At 33.3% G+C, this 16,428-nt stretch overlaps 1 protein-coding gene across 1 annotated transcript in view; it reads left to right on the plus strand.

Moving 5' to 3' along the window:
* LOC128206077 (melanocyte-stimulating hormone receptor-like) overlaps positions 1 to 16,428 on the plus strand; it is a 138,072-nt gene that overhangs the window by 104,053 nt on the left and 17,591 nt on the right. The window lies entirely within an intron of this gene.

Consider the following 16,428-nt stretch of genomic DNA (forward strand, 5'->3'; position numbering starts at 1 on the left):
CCAGATGCGACTATTATAAACAAGCGTATTAAAACACATATATTTTCATCGAAGAGGCATGAACAATATACATGTATAGTTTGGTTCGTGTCAAGTGGCAAAATGTTTACACAAGGCCAAATGTATTCAATTGCAATTTTAAAGCCATATAAAAAACATAATTATAGTTAATGTTGTTTAATATATATTTAACTGAATGCAAGTTAGGCGTAAAAATAAAAAAAATTGTTTCCATTTACCCGACCGACCCTATTTTCCTCTCCTGACCCATCACATTTGTTTGCCCTTGGATTGTGGATTGTTTGTCGTTATATCCTAAACAAATGCATTTCTTGAGAGACCATGATAAAATGTGATCCTTTGTATGCTTGAATTTTCTACAAAAGTGATATACCAAGATATAGGAATGTTTGGTACAGAATTCCAGTTTTCAAAACAGAAAATAGAAAAAATGTAAGTCCTACCAACCTACTATTTTTTGGACATGTTAGTTGATGCAAGTAACTTTGTTTTGAGCCTTATGGCTATCTTTAGTTTAAGTATATCGGGGATAAATGTTGTTAAACCTTGGACCTTGTCTCTAGTGTAGTTTAATGTTTTGGCAACTGGCGTTGTCCAAGTACTCTCTATTGTATCTAAAGTTTAATTTGTATCATCATTAAAATACACTACAAAGGGCATCATGGAGGTGATATGCAAGAGCCTTTTGCAAACTGAAACGTTACTGAAAATAAGATTATGGTTTATATATTTAATTAACTATTTCGATAATATAAGATGCATTTATTTCGGCGGGAAAAAACATACACACACGCGCATTCTACTTATAATAAATCGTTATTGGCAAATACATGTTTGAACTGTTGAAACACTAAATTAGCAAACGTAATTACCTACAATAACTAGGCCTTTATGATACATAGCACCGGAAATATGAAATGGAAACCGAGACAAATTAGCTGACGTAGCAACACAATGAATGGCACTATAAATAGAACAGGGATAAAAGAGAACATCAAGACTAGAAATTAATAAATACGTTATCCATGTAAATGTCCAATTTACCAGCCAGAAGCGCTTATAAATGGATTACAATTTAACGTCATATCTGTACACACATCTATCAACTAAACGAATTAAGAATACCTCGTGTGGCCTTTTCTCGTGTAAATAAACATTTGCATCGCTAGCGTTTGGCACGTGACGTTTTCCTTCTGTTTGTTTCTTTTTATTATCCAAACAAATTATATTGAAAACATGCAAAGCCATCTGAAATGTAAAGTATTCATACATTACCTAACATTATCATTTTCTGTTACGAGGCAGCATCATTGGGGTTTTTCAAAACAAAAAAGATACAGTTATCAAGAAATGTTTAGTTATTCCCGTGATTAGCCGCCTGTTTAAACAGGTTTAATAAGTATTAACGTATTTGCAGTAACACTAGAAATGTCATATTTATTCACAATTGTGTGAATAATTTCCTTAAAATCATTTACGCACCAACTGATATAGATTATAATAGTTTATAAATACAATATAGATAATCTTTTAAAAAGTAGTCATGGTTTGATTGAGGCTGCTTACTGAGTTCAACCAGGAGAATTTTTATGGCCTCTAACAAAAGTTACACGTACCGGTTTCTACACAGAAAGAGAAACAAAGAGTGATTCATATCGTCATACAGCGGTCTGTATAATCGAGCTTAGACCAATTAATTTGAACCAACACAGCGGTCGTATAATTGAGCTTAAATCAATTGATGTTAACCAATACAGCGGTCTGTATAATCGAGCTAAAACCAATTAATATGAAACAAGATAGTGGTCGTATAATTGAGCTAACACCAATTAATATGAACCAACACAACAGTCGTATAATTGAGCTTTAATCAATTAGTATAAACCAACATTGTCAACGCCAATAAGAATCATGATCATTTCACTGTCGGAGAAATACGTGACGGCTGTTTACGACCTCAATACATCACAGTAACAGATACATTCATTCGAGAACGCTGATTCATCGAAAGCACATATCACATTTAAATCAAACGAAAACAATTTTTTTACAAAATCAAGAGAAGTGCAATAGCGGTTTGCATTCTACTGTGAAGACTAAACAATTATGTCGAATAATAGCGTGGTAGAAGTATAGGGCAACTCTTTTACAGTAGCCGCACAGCTGCAATTATATATAAATGCCCGCAAACCCGACGCATATAATTCATAGATCAATGATTTGTATCTTAATAGTTCGTAGCTCCGTTTGCAACAAGATAGTAGAATGGTTCATAGACCATGAAATTAGATGCCTGTCAACAAATTTTCGAGGCATATGGGGCATTTGAAATGTTGATGAATAAATCTTGCTTTTGAATTGTTTACTCTTTGCAATCCTTTAGTGTATATCTTTGGGATCTGAATTCAGCGTAGAGATATGAGAAACGGACCCAAAATGAATTGTTTGCATAAAAGGAACATTTTAAACAGTTATCATTACATGAAAAGATTACAACAAATGCCTTTGAGCATTGATATCTTAAAATACAAGTTCTGATAAAACACTCATTAAATGTTCGCAGAATACGAGGTTCGATTTTTCTTTTTTTTGGATATCGGAAGATACTTGCTTCCATATGTGTCTATCTTTACAACTAACTGCAAGACTAACGAACATCACATGCACGGAAGTATTATACTAGTAATAAGCAACAAAATGATATGAAACCGACAATGTTGTGTATTGTACTAATCTCTATCCGTCGAGACGAGTCTTGGTCGAATTAAATACGATACCTTTTGCTATATGACTCCACAGGAAAACTGCTTTACGTAGCTGATTTTTTACTGAGTGGTCAACATTCTATTTCATCTCATGAGAAGGCAGTATTTCTCATGTGTTCCTGTTCACTTATTTCAGCATTCAGCTATTGTTTTTTTTTATTATTTTAATGTGAGTAAATACAATCAATCTTTAACCAATTCTTAAATTAAAGAAACAAGTCAATAGTCAGCATTTGTTTTGTTTGACAAAATATATTATTGATAAACGTGTTGTTTGATTGACAACTGGCGACTGAAAAGTTGTAGGTTCGATGCAACATATTGTGAAATGTGGTAGAGTGGAAACTCACTAAACCGGATCTCCACAAAACCGAAATCCTCGGGATACCGGACTTTTTTCAGGGTCCCGTTTTCCCCTTCTATTTTCAATGTAAAAAATCCCTACAAAACCGGAACCCCGGAATTCCGGATACCGGACAAAAAATCGAGAAAATTTGTTAGTTGTCAACGTAATTTTATCTCACAAAACCGGACCTTTATTTGTTCAAACATGTCAAAATAATTTTGTGTATTAGGAATTCGCGAATCGCGTGTCACTTTGTTTTGACAGCCGGTGCGTCGTTAAATATTACACCTGTGATGTTGTATTAACTCGATAATGATGATTGCGCTGTGGATTGACTGTCGCGCAATAATCAAACTTGTAAAAAGAAAATTGATTGAAACATTAATTTATTTGTTACAGAAAATAAAGAACTAGAAACGGATATTTAGTGATCATTTTGGAGGGTTGTTTTATCTTAAGACTTCTATGATTGAATCAAATTAGAACGGTGCGTTAATTAAATCACAAACATACTAAACAAGCATTAAATTACGCGAGTTGTTTTATTTCAAGACTTTGAAAAAAGATGATTATAAAAACGCAGAAAGGTTTAATTATGCTTATCACTTTTGCAAGTGCTTTAATCATGTCTCAACCTCCGTCTAAACGTCGGAGAATTGAACTGTCCCTGGCAAACAAAAGACTATAAAGGTTAACTCAGTTAATATTTTGAGTAAACTTACCCCGTACATCAAATCCCACTAAACCGGAATCCTCACTAAACCGGGAATTTTGCCCAGTCCGGATCTTGTCCGGTTGAGTGAGTTTCCACTGTAAAACATTCTACGTATTTCTTTTGTTCAAATTGTATCGTATTGTAAGGCAACATAGGATAAGCCCTGCAACTCTGATAGCCTTGTAACTGATTATTCGATCAAAATTATTGTTTTAATCTCTTATCGAACCAGTTCTTAGCCTGATAAAGACATTTAGACATTGTATCCAGTGACGTTCAACGCGGTCGTCTAAGAATAATTTACTTACACTTTCAATTTTAAAGTTGTTACGTGCGATTATAGGTCCAATGAGCGACTGTTGTGTTTTTTCGATTTCAATCCGTAGTGTTGCTGTGTTTTTTACCGATCCCATTCCGAAGCAATCAACTCCACTCCGTAACTAGTTTAAATTATTTGGTCTGAGTCTATCAAATAGTGTTTTATGTTGCCTTTGAAGCATTGTGTTATGCACATAACGATTTTTATTTAAAAACGAACTCATGCTTATATATTATCATGTGAGTACTAAACATTAAAAATATGTTATTGTAACTGAACTAAGTTTGGAATAAAAGTACAATTTTACCTCAAGCTGAAGTAGGATAATGATTATGAATGTAATATGAGCAAACAGAAAATATATCTAGACGGATAAATGAAGTCATATAAGGATGGACGGACCTAATCCGCATTTCAATATTCCCAAAAACTACTCGGCAACCGTTAAAGAATTAACAAAAGCAAAATTTAAATACGAAGTTCAGATCGCTGATATTTTGTAATAAGTTCATTCATATCATTACTGTAATGGTATAATTTAAAATTGGTAACATAGTCATCATGCCAATCCTACTACCCGTGTCGTTCAGTAATATTGGTGTTTTCTTTTAATTTAATTTAGTTTGATTTCCCGTTTTCACAGTCAATACTTTTTTATTCTTATCATACTATTGTTATTCTAAACATTTTTTAAATGTTTGTCCCTGTTCTTAAACAACTAACCATTCACGTTCTTTATAACAACGTATACAGGCGATATGTCTAATCAACGAACACACGACACAGGTAATACTATCATCTATATGATTTCGCGGAGATTTCAATGCGCCATATGCAACTACTTCACAGCGCCGTCATTGTTGATTTGATTACCACCCAAATCTTTCTCAGGATCATTATCTATACAAACAAATTCCATTCCGCCCGCTTGGTTTTAATACTTGACCGTCGGAAAACCCTTATATTCCGTCTGCCATTCAGAATTACACTCAGTCCTAGCTGGAATCGATGAAGTCAAGGGCAAACTACATATGATACGTCGTGGTCGTTTAAATAGTTTATGAAGTAAGGTGTTCCAGTCTCATATTCTGCACCGAAAAGCAATGCCAAAGAGCCATTATCTTGAACGTTGTTTTCGAACTGGGGCTTTTCGTGAAGACAACGATAGTTAATCCAGCTGCCAGTGTGCGTGCGTCTAACACCTTATTTATTCCTATTTTTTCGCTACGGAATTGTCTGCTTTCCCCAGCGAATGTAGGTGCAATACGGCCCTGTTCAACATTGAGGACGTCACATCAAACATTTATCAGTGCGCGATGTTTAAATTAAGTATTAAAACAACATAGTGCGTCATTTAAATGATATTTAGTTTTGGAAACACGTGTTTTTTAAGTGTTTAACCAGTAATTTTAATACTGTACGGTAATTATGTTTGCCCCCCGTGAAATCCAAAGTGGAAAAAATCCACTCGAGCCGAATACACCTCAAGTATCTAAACGCAGTTCTTGTAACATTTTATATTACAAAAGTGTGATACAATTTGATAAAATATGACAAGAAATGAAAGCTGCTTATCATAAGTGATAACTGTTACGTATTTGTCTGAAGCGAACTATTACAATAGCTGAGTAAATGCCATTTATATTTCATTATTATTTCATAAAATAATTGCCATTTGTTTTTATTTGTTAAAATAATAACAGTTAAAGTAATGTTAAATTAAAATATAGGGCATAAAACTTACATTTTAAAGACGTGATGTTTTACATTTAATGTGATATACAGTTGGCAAATCATTTAAATGTGACTTTCTACTTGGATAAAATCCTTCAAATACCAGTAAACAAATCATAATATAAACTTAGTGATGACAAAATGTCGTCAATTTGATGTTGGTAGGACACCAGTTATTATTACAACATTATATTAATAAGTCTCGTTGACACGATTTAACGCGGGACAGTGGTCCTGTGTTGTGGGGGAAACCGGAATACCCGGAGGAAACTCACTTATAACACCAGATTTTAATCATTGACAAGCAGCCAAGCTAAACTACAATAACGCTTATACAGTGCAGTGGTGGGTACAAAATGGTGGGTGAGGCATACAATCTAGGCATTATACTTAAAAACAATGATTATAGATGCAGGTATAGTAAAACATCAATATCCGTATTTACAAGAGCACTCTGCTGCATTAATGCATACTTAAACACTATAAATACGTATGTTTTCAATTCGTTTGACATTTTAGATATATCGTCTGCTCCGCTAGTATTCAATTATTCTGAAATCCCACTCGAACTGCACATGTCTTAGCTATACTGAAATACAGCCTTAAAGAATTATATATATCATAGAGCCGTATTTTGACTTAATAAGTCTAGCAGCCTTTGTTTATGTATACCACGTTAAGCAGCCGTGCTCATCAGTTTTAAACGAATGACAGGAACACTCAGTATTAAAATCACATCAAGGCTTTCGGAAAGTTCTTAGAAACGGTAGCAGCTTTATTGTGTGATGTTTTAAAAATGCTGAAATAATGGGATATCATATCGTTTAAATCTCCGTTAAAGGCTATTGCCCCTCCAAGTTATGTTGTAGTGTATAAATACCTCAAACAACATGTTTCTGCAGCTTAAAGAGAAATGAATAAACAAATTTACAATTCCAATTTTATATGTATATGGCATTATTTAACCCCGTTGATTCCAATAAAGGTAACAATTATCCACGACATAATCCTATCATAAACAACTTTTTAGTATAAAAAATAAAAAAGACGATTTATTATATTGTTATGTTTGTGTGAATCATTGATTAACATGTATGTCAATAGGTCCTATGGCTACATATTTCAATGACATACCACGCAAAAAGTACTATATGGAAGGGAGTATGAATATAATGACGACGTATTAAATGTTGCAATTGATAAATAATTGTCAGAACGGATTTTTGTCATATGCCGTTCAGTTTTGAAAAGTGCAATCAATGTATAATAGATAATTCATACTACAGTAGCAAGACAAAAAAGCAACATATAAGTGTATCATGTTCCCCGTAGTTTCAGGGATCAAGCAGGATGATCGGCATTTTATCGCCTCATCTTAAATGAGCAACAATCCTCAAAATTCAAAGCAAAACCTTAGTTAAACGGTGTGTGTGTTTGGGGGAGGGTAGTGGGGACTGGTAGATCTAAGACAACAAAAAAGTAAGAAAACTCTGCTCGCTATCATATTAACTAGCAGATACTTGGCGTGGTGGTTCGCTCTTCCTCCTTTAAACAGTGTCATGTGAATATGGTAGAAAATATATACATGAAAAAAATGCTCATTTTTAGACTAGAAGAAGTCATAATGTTTGTTTGGGAGGACCTCTTAAACTTGAGCGCCCATTATTGTGTGGTTCCTGCGGAAAGGGGCACACGCAGTTAGGTGCGCCCTTAAAATGCCCTAATGTTTTTTTGATATGTCCAAGATATTGACTAATAACAAAGGAAAGTCGACTGGTCTAAATGCGCGTGTTACGCACTCGTATATCTCAAAGTATATTTGTACAAATGAACCGACATGTCGTACTGAGATAATCTGCATTAATAACCGTCTGTAGAACATGTAAAATACTCTTTGTTTTATCAAAACTAGTTCTAGTAATGGATAACAAAAAAGTTATATAAAAAAAGATATTTAATGCAGGGCAGTATGCCTTTATTTCATTTTCTTATTACCGCTGTTTCATCAACGCGTAAAAGCTTACATAGTACCACAGCGTAGCGTAGAAAACATTTGGCTAAGGGTGACGGTAAACACATTCCTACCGTTCTAGTCACTACCTTTATCAGCATTTGCGCTTCTACTACATAGATGAACTTACTTAACCATCATGACTTTTCTGATTACCAGATCAATAGTTTCCACTGTGTTCAGTTTTGTTTAAGGTTTAAGTGTTTGCACAACGACGAGGCGACCGACGAAAACACAAAGCCATTACAATACCTCGGGTTTATGCTTTTGTAAAACATACAATTGAAGTTAAAAACACTTACAGACTAATGATACCAGTGAACTTTTCGTGTGAGTTTGTTACTACAAAAAGTGTAATTCACCTCGATTTAAGAATCGTAACGCAATAGTGTAATGCAATATGGCTCTTTATCGAGGAATTTAAATAATACTAGATAAGACATTTGTTATAAGAGAGTAGATTTGCTGCATTTGGTCAGACTTTCACAGTTTAAGGGCAATAATTATACAGTGGGATCTGGCTGTAGATCACATTTTGCTAAGATATTATGCCAATAAATGTTTTAATAATGTAGTAGAGATATGATAAGAAATGGTCGAGTACATATGGTCCTTTATTGACAAACAAAGGGATAAAACAAAAGATTGAATAGTGCCATATGTCTGTTTAATTAGATCATACGTGATTCAGATAAAGACCACAGACATTGTAACTAAGTTTAGTAAAGACTGTCTTAGAATTGTTCAGGCTAATCGAATTGTCTGAACAAATCGGCATGATAAAACATTGCGGTTTTAAGTAGTTTAATGTTGCGAGACAAAATCCTACAAAGCAGCTTTACAATCGCCTTCTTTAAAAATACATTTATTAAAAAAAAGCAAATAAGGAAAGGCACAACAATCAAAGAACACGTAATACACAATTCAGTATATTAGTTTGATCTAACTTATTATCAGCATCACAGACACCACCCGATGTCATTTGTTTATTTACTGAACAAAACGCCTAATCTAAATGCACATTCTGCTCCCTCGCGTAGATTAAATTATACTGTTACAAACTGTATGAAAAGAAACACATTTATATCCAGATCATCTGTGTCAAACGTGTAATTCAGCTACTTTAAGTATCTCCTAATTTAGTAATTTATATCAGTTAGATGAAATAAAACAGATCAAAATTTAATTTAGAACAGTGTTTCTTTCAATAAAGATTTCGATGAAGTCTAACGAACAAACGTATCTATGTGCCCTTATTGATACCGATAGTATCGACTAAAGCAATAGTCAAATCATCATCATAATTAGATACAAGTTTAAAATTTTAAAGAAATGTTTAGGGGATAACGGTACGGTGAGGTCAAAAATCGAAATAAATTCCCATAAATGATAATCAAAAGCTAAATGTCAAGTGTGGCGTGATCAGAATTTAAAATGACGGTTAATCATAGGTTTTGAGAAAAGCGCGCTAAACGGTATGCAAAAGTAATGTCATCTTGGAAATTACGTCATTTATATAATATCCTGGCCCTGTGCGCGTTGATGTGATGTTTACACTTGAGAGCTGGTGTAAATTTCAAAGCAGTGAGAAATGAGTGAAATATCATTTATATATCACTAACATACCACCTGAAAGCATATATATAGAAATATATATTTCTTAACATATTGCATCCTATAAAAGTTAAATATATCTAAAACAAATATTAAAATATTTTAATAAGTTATGTTGGAAAACATTAACCGTTTGAGGAAAGTGCATCAGGTTTTACATTCATTTCCGTATTAAATTTACATGCATGAACGTTTTTTTATAAAATGCAATTATTATGACCAAGCGTGTCAAAGGAATCATTATTTTGTCATAAGTGTGGCATTAAGGATTAACTTGTGAATAAATCTTAGACATAGCCATGTTTTTTTAATGACAAATTTTATAGCCATTTAATTTGCTTCGTAATTACAATTAGTGTTGTTAGTATAAATGAACCTAGCACAAATCTTATCTTTATATCACGTAGATCACATTTGACCATCAACCATCAACTACCATAGATGATAATATCGTTTAAAATTCTGAAAAAAAAAACTATCATTTAAAAGCAACGTTAGTTTATAGTAAGACAGTGTTAGACTTGGTTTATAGAGACTTAGTATAGTACAATTTTCAATAACCAATCATACACAACAGTTGTTTGCAAGTATTTACGAACACCGACGATCCGGTTTCCAAAATATGTGTTTATTCGATAACAGCTGAGCAGCAGCGCTGATCAGTCGCAAACGAATGTCAGCGGGACAGGAACAATTTGTATTGCAGCAAACATAAAAATATATGATTGCAGAAGATACATGCTATATTCATTTAACAGAAAACAGTTAATGGTGTTGGATACATTTGACTGAGGTACGTATCATTTAAATATACATACGGCGAATGTAATGTGATTTTATAAATCTCTGGTGTAAATGTATTTTGAACAGCTAAATACGTATTGCGTTCAAGGAGGAAAAAACACATACAGCTATGTAAGAAGAAGATAATGTTTAAAAAATGTGAGCATTGCGTAGTGTATCTACCTGAATTCAGAGGAATGTCAGACGTATCGCTAACAGTTTACAAAAACTATAAGTATGAGCTATATGCCTTTCACAATCGCTTATTAAATGCAAAGCAAAACCTTCCTCAATACGCTAAAGCAAGCAATGAACTTTAAATATCCGACTAACAAATAAGCCAGCGTTTGGATAGCCTAATTAATCTTTATATTAAATATTGATGCCGTTTGACCACATATAATGTTGGTACCATTTGAGAGGTATTTAATGGCTGATTACTAATATGTAAATATTAGTTTTCAAACGTGTATGATATATATTTGTATTACATATTGTATATTTGCTCTTTTGTTGAACTTAAATTGGACATAAAATGACATATTTTGCAACCAATGAAGGTTTAAAGGCACGTAGAAGATTTGTTATTCACAATCCTCTTTTAAGTTTACTTTTATGGTATGTTATCTTTAAACACATCTGCTGGCTTTCTTTCAGACAAGGCCTTGTTGCAAATAATACAATCGCAATACAGGGACAATATGTGTTTTGTCACCTTGTTTAAATGACTCAAAGTTTAAAGTGGCACAACATAGGTTGATATTAAACAAAATATTTAAGCTATACAGTCGATATTTTGACGCTTTTTTAACTCTGAAAATTGTGACAACGTGGATTAAAATCAAAACGCCCAATCGATTTTAACGATAAACAAATCATATTTGTATATGTATTGATTATTAATGTCAAATCCGTCACAAATGTACTAAATTTAAAAAAGTACATTCATTTTCAAATGCGTATAATTGGACTTAAGTACACGCATTCATTAGCAAGACATATTTTACATGTATACACTCGAAACAAACAATTTGATGATATTAAAGCAAACAATAATATACAATCACATTTATAGAAGAAATGCTGCCTATTAGATATACTCTTCTATTGTTCTCACCCTGTTGCAAACTCATTCGATATTTTCGACAGCCACTCTCAGAATAAAATGTAAATTGTCAGAATTATGAATCTATTTTGCAGCATCTTGGATATCAAATATTCATATTGGAATGGCCAATACTTCAAAAATCAGTCAAGCATTATGTTTATTTTTAGGACAGAATACCACCGATTAGAGAAAACTACCGTCTGGAATTCTGAGCGTTAGCGGAATACAGGACTAGCCATGCTATGAAAGTTCAATACAATATAAAGGAATCAATAGAAACTCTTTGAAGAAAGATCAAGTAACGTAAGGAATTTGAAAAGAAAATCGACAGTAGAAATACAAAGGATAAAGTGACAGTAAAAGTACAAAGGATACAGTAGAAAACGTGAGGGAAGAAATAAGAAATAGAAAGTGGCAGTGTAAATCAGACGGATAAAGTGACATTAAAATGAGAAGTATAAGACGAAAACACACTTCAACGCAAAAACAGGATTACAAACGAGCGACTTTTTGATATAAACTATATTAAATGAAACAAATTCCAATAATGACTGATGCAAAGTATTAACAGTAGTATGATAAATAGATATAGGAACGTAGCGCAAAATCGATAAGCGTAATCAGCACTAAAAGCAGTTTAGCAATTAAACGAAGAAAGAAACATGTACAATATAACAACTGCAATAATCCCCTTGGTGACTTTGACCATTATGGAACACGTAACAGGGAACCATGGTAACACGACGGCTAAAGACAGTGGTGCATATCAATGGTTTACGGACCCCACGGATGTTATTAAGCTTTTATTGATAGTAATCGGATTTTTAGCAAATGTTTTTTCAATAATGGCTACTTTAAACGTTCCTCGCGAGCGATGGTCACCGTATAACACCCTGATCATTAACTTGTGTGTGTCTGATATCATCGTGATACTCTCCTGTGTGTTTAATGATATTCTCACGCTTAAACATCGCCATCACCCTTGCACGCCTGTTCTCAGAAAAATGTTCCTTAATATCGCGCTGACATCAACATTATTCAACCTTGTTTTGATGGCTGTAGACCATTACGTCGCTATTATGCAGGCCTTATATTACGAGCGCATTTTCTCCAAGCAAAAAGTGAAAATCATTATTGCAGCTTTATGGACGACAAGCATGTTCTGCGGAGTGTTGGATTTATTTGTAAGTATACCAAGCTTTCGGGCAGAAGAAGCAACATTTTGTGGTCATGTTAATACTGTGAATAGAACAACATTTAACTACGAACTTGTCATTGTCATATTTATTTTCATCGTTCTAGTCGGACTTTTGATCATCTACACACGGATCTACTACAAAGTAAGGAAACTAGTTCGGGATGACCGCCATAATCGGTTAGAAAGTTCCCATTCCATGAAAGCCATTGTCACAACATTCCTTATAATTGGGACATTTTCACTTTGTTGGTGCCCAATAGGATTATACCATACCGTATTGTACATATTGAGACCCGACTATTCCAAAATGACTGAAGCTACCATCGACCGACTGCTCCTAGTTAACTCCATTTTGTTCCTGTTCCTCATATTAAACACAATATGCGATCCTGTTATTTACGCCGTGAGAAGATCAGAAGTGCAGCAAGGCTATATTCGAGTATACAACAAACTTCTACGAAAAAGGAGGAGGTCTTCGTTTTATGAGAACGAAATGCACTCATATTTTACGCGCAGAAACAATTCGCTGGATACGGAAAAGGCTGACTTTACGATTGTTACAAGACTGAGTATCTCCGACAAGACAAACTTAACATGTGCTTCACATGGCACGTCGCCTAATGACAGCAGTGTACACTCTACTGGGTTTGAAAGGGGCATTTTTAAAAATCGTTAACAGATGCAATACATATTTTTTATCTGTAATAACAATCAATGTTTACTTATTGAAAGTATTATTATGAAGCATATAATAATTTGTGTCGTATTACTATATTAATGACATATTTAAAATGAAAGCTTTTTAGTGACGACTACTTGGGAATCTTTTGATAACAGGCTTCAACAAGAAACTGCAGTATATTTATATTAATGGTGTTGTGTGTATAAATCTGTTTGTACTTAATGTGGTGGGCAAATACAATTCGAGTTGGTCCTAATCGGCCTGCAAACCCTCCATAAGTAATCTTACATATAAACGTTCAAGAAATTTAAATGAATATTTTAACACACACATACTACACATTCATAGCAGAACCTATCTCTGGCTTTGATGTTGAGTTATGCCACTTCCTCCACAGAACAGAAGAACATTGGAGTCGCTCTTGTTCAGTATTACAAGGATACTATTATCAATGATAAAAATGTGATTTGGTTTGCTGTCTGATTATAAAATTAACGTATTCAATTCGGTCTTTACAGAGTATTTAATTTAAGCCTGAAAAGGCTATACGAAATCAATTATTTTACTTGGCTTGTTGAAATAAGACATTACTTAGTCCAAACCAGAGAGTGTTGAGTGAACGAAATAAAACAATATGTATTAAATATGTACATATCTGACATACTTTTATTTTTTAATTACTCAGACCGATGCATTTTATTTCATAAGCATAACAAAGCCGACAATAAAATAATTTATTATAATGAAGAATGAACGTGTCCTGTTATCATTGTAATTGAAAACTGGCAACCTGCTATGATAATGTCATAGGAGTACAAAGTATGATCAAATAACATTTTCAATTGTACAATTTATTAAGAGCTTTGGGATATTCATACTGATTTCTGTTGATAACGTGAACAAATTGGATTAGAGACTGTAGCTCATAATTATTCACGAAATATGATGATTGTTTTCGGTTTGATGCATTGAATTCAATAACATTAAATGTCGTTGCATATTGTCGACGAATGTGTTGTTTAAATGAAAGCTTAATTTAAACAAAAACCTGATTAAAGTAAAATAATAAGAAAGTGTTAATTAAGCTCAACACTCTAAACACCAACAATTTTGCAACACATGTATGTGTAACGTTTGGTATATATATATATCGGTACCTCAAAATTAACTAATCATTGATTTTCAACGTTGAACTGTCTGGCCTCCCCCATTGACTTAAGAATCGTCAATGAGAACATGCTTTTTATCAGACATATTTTTAAAACGTTCAACAAAACGTCCTGCACGGCATTTCTACTTCCAATGGTTCCATTAAAGAGTACAAAAAGAACTGTGCTGTAGTGTTTTCATAAATTACATGTACATAACGACCTGACAATGATGACAATAAATAAAGCTTATAATACAAAATCCGTCGTAGCATCAGAATGAACGCTTTGTCTTGACTATTAAGGACAACATGAATTAATGTGCGAATGTTTGTATACTTTTGGTAGTGAACATGTTAATGCTTTCCGACTTGCAAAAATATATTCATTTATGGTTTTGGCTAAATGCAATCTTGGTAAGAAAGGTATACTCTATTAGGGACAAGTGTGAAGTTATGACCACACAAACTAGTTAAGAAGACTCATGTTCCTGTGCACTCGTGTTTCAACGCGATACTTATCATTTATCGGTAAAACTATGATGATGCGTTAACAGTGTTGTTTTTTTTAATTTAAGTCTACTGGGCTTGTTTCTGTGTTTTTCATTTTATTTTTGCTACTTGATAAACAACATACACCATTTGACATTGCTAAAATATCGTTGAATTCGCTTGTCCTTTTCTATACGTCACTTGATATTGTTTTCTATAAAACAAGAACTTTTGTTATAATGTGTTTGTCAATACATATTCATTTAGATCTCGTTTTAACGAGTGTAATGATTAATTTGAGTTAATAATTGACCAAGCGCCTTGGCGATAATGTGTTAAGTTTACAAATGATGTATTTATGTTTTGTGAATAAATAATAACAGATAGTTCCATCATCCAATTATATACAAAGCAACCTGTTCTTACTACCGTTTTAGGGGCATTTATTGTATAAAGGCTAACGCGAGTTTTATGCATCATAACGGCATTATGTTGCTCACAAATGAATAGTACTGTTAAAAATGAACAACATGTTATACAAACTTTTAGAAAGAAATGAAAGCTTCTTTAATGATTTCGTATTTAGATTGATATTGCAGGAGCTGCTGTTCTTTCAATTTATCATACAATTTGTTGTTAATACTTTAAAGTTGTATGTATATTTTATATTTTACCCAATACACATTAAATTCCTTGATATTCTATTGATACGTATGCTGCCAAATTACTATATTGTAAAACACGGTAGTTTATTTAGTCTTTTATGTTTTATTCTGTCGTTTTATGCGTTATTCTATACTAATAATTAGAATTACTGGGTTTCGAATTGCAAAAATACTATAACCTCCTAAGCAAATGGTTTTGGAGTCCATTAAGCGTCATTTGTCTGTTAAATGTGATTTTCTTTAAATGTATAAAATAACTGGATTTTGGAATGCAAAAAATAAAATAATCACCCTCCTAACATAACGACTAATAACTGTTTGTACATTTCATATTGATTTTTTCAACGGTTAAAGAAAAAGTGCCTACTTATAACAATCAGAAAAAGATGAGATGACCGTTTCAAATCTCTCTTTGACTGTTGCAAAAAGCCCAAGCCCGCCTTGGGAGACACGATATTCGAAACAAAAACGAACTCCACAGAAACCATTGGCATACGATATATAAGCGCAAAATTTATTTCACCCAACACACAGCTGAAAACGCCTTCCAAGCATTTGTCCAAATCAAGAAATCTAAATATTGTTTTGAAAGAGTATCACAGGTTATCTTCGAATTGCACTTTTGAACCTAGCATTCCGACATACAAGACTTCGCTTTGTGGACTTAAGGTTAAAAGGAGGCAGTTTTATGGTAAGATATGCCGCCATACAGCCTACTGTTTTCGTGATTGGTTTCACGTTGGTTAATGTATTTCGCATAGGCCATTGTTTCAACAACAGAAAAGCAAAATAAGCACAACACTGCATGGTTAAAATTGTCACGTAACA

The sequence above is a fragment of the Mya arenaria genome, chromosome 10, assembly GCF_026914265.1.
Source record: "Mya arenaria isolate MELC-2E11 chromosome 10, ASM2691426v1".
Classification (NCBI taxonomy): domain Eukaryota; kingdom Metazoa; phylum Mollusca; class Bivalvia; order Myida; family Myidae; genus Mya; species Mya arenaria.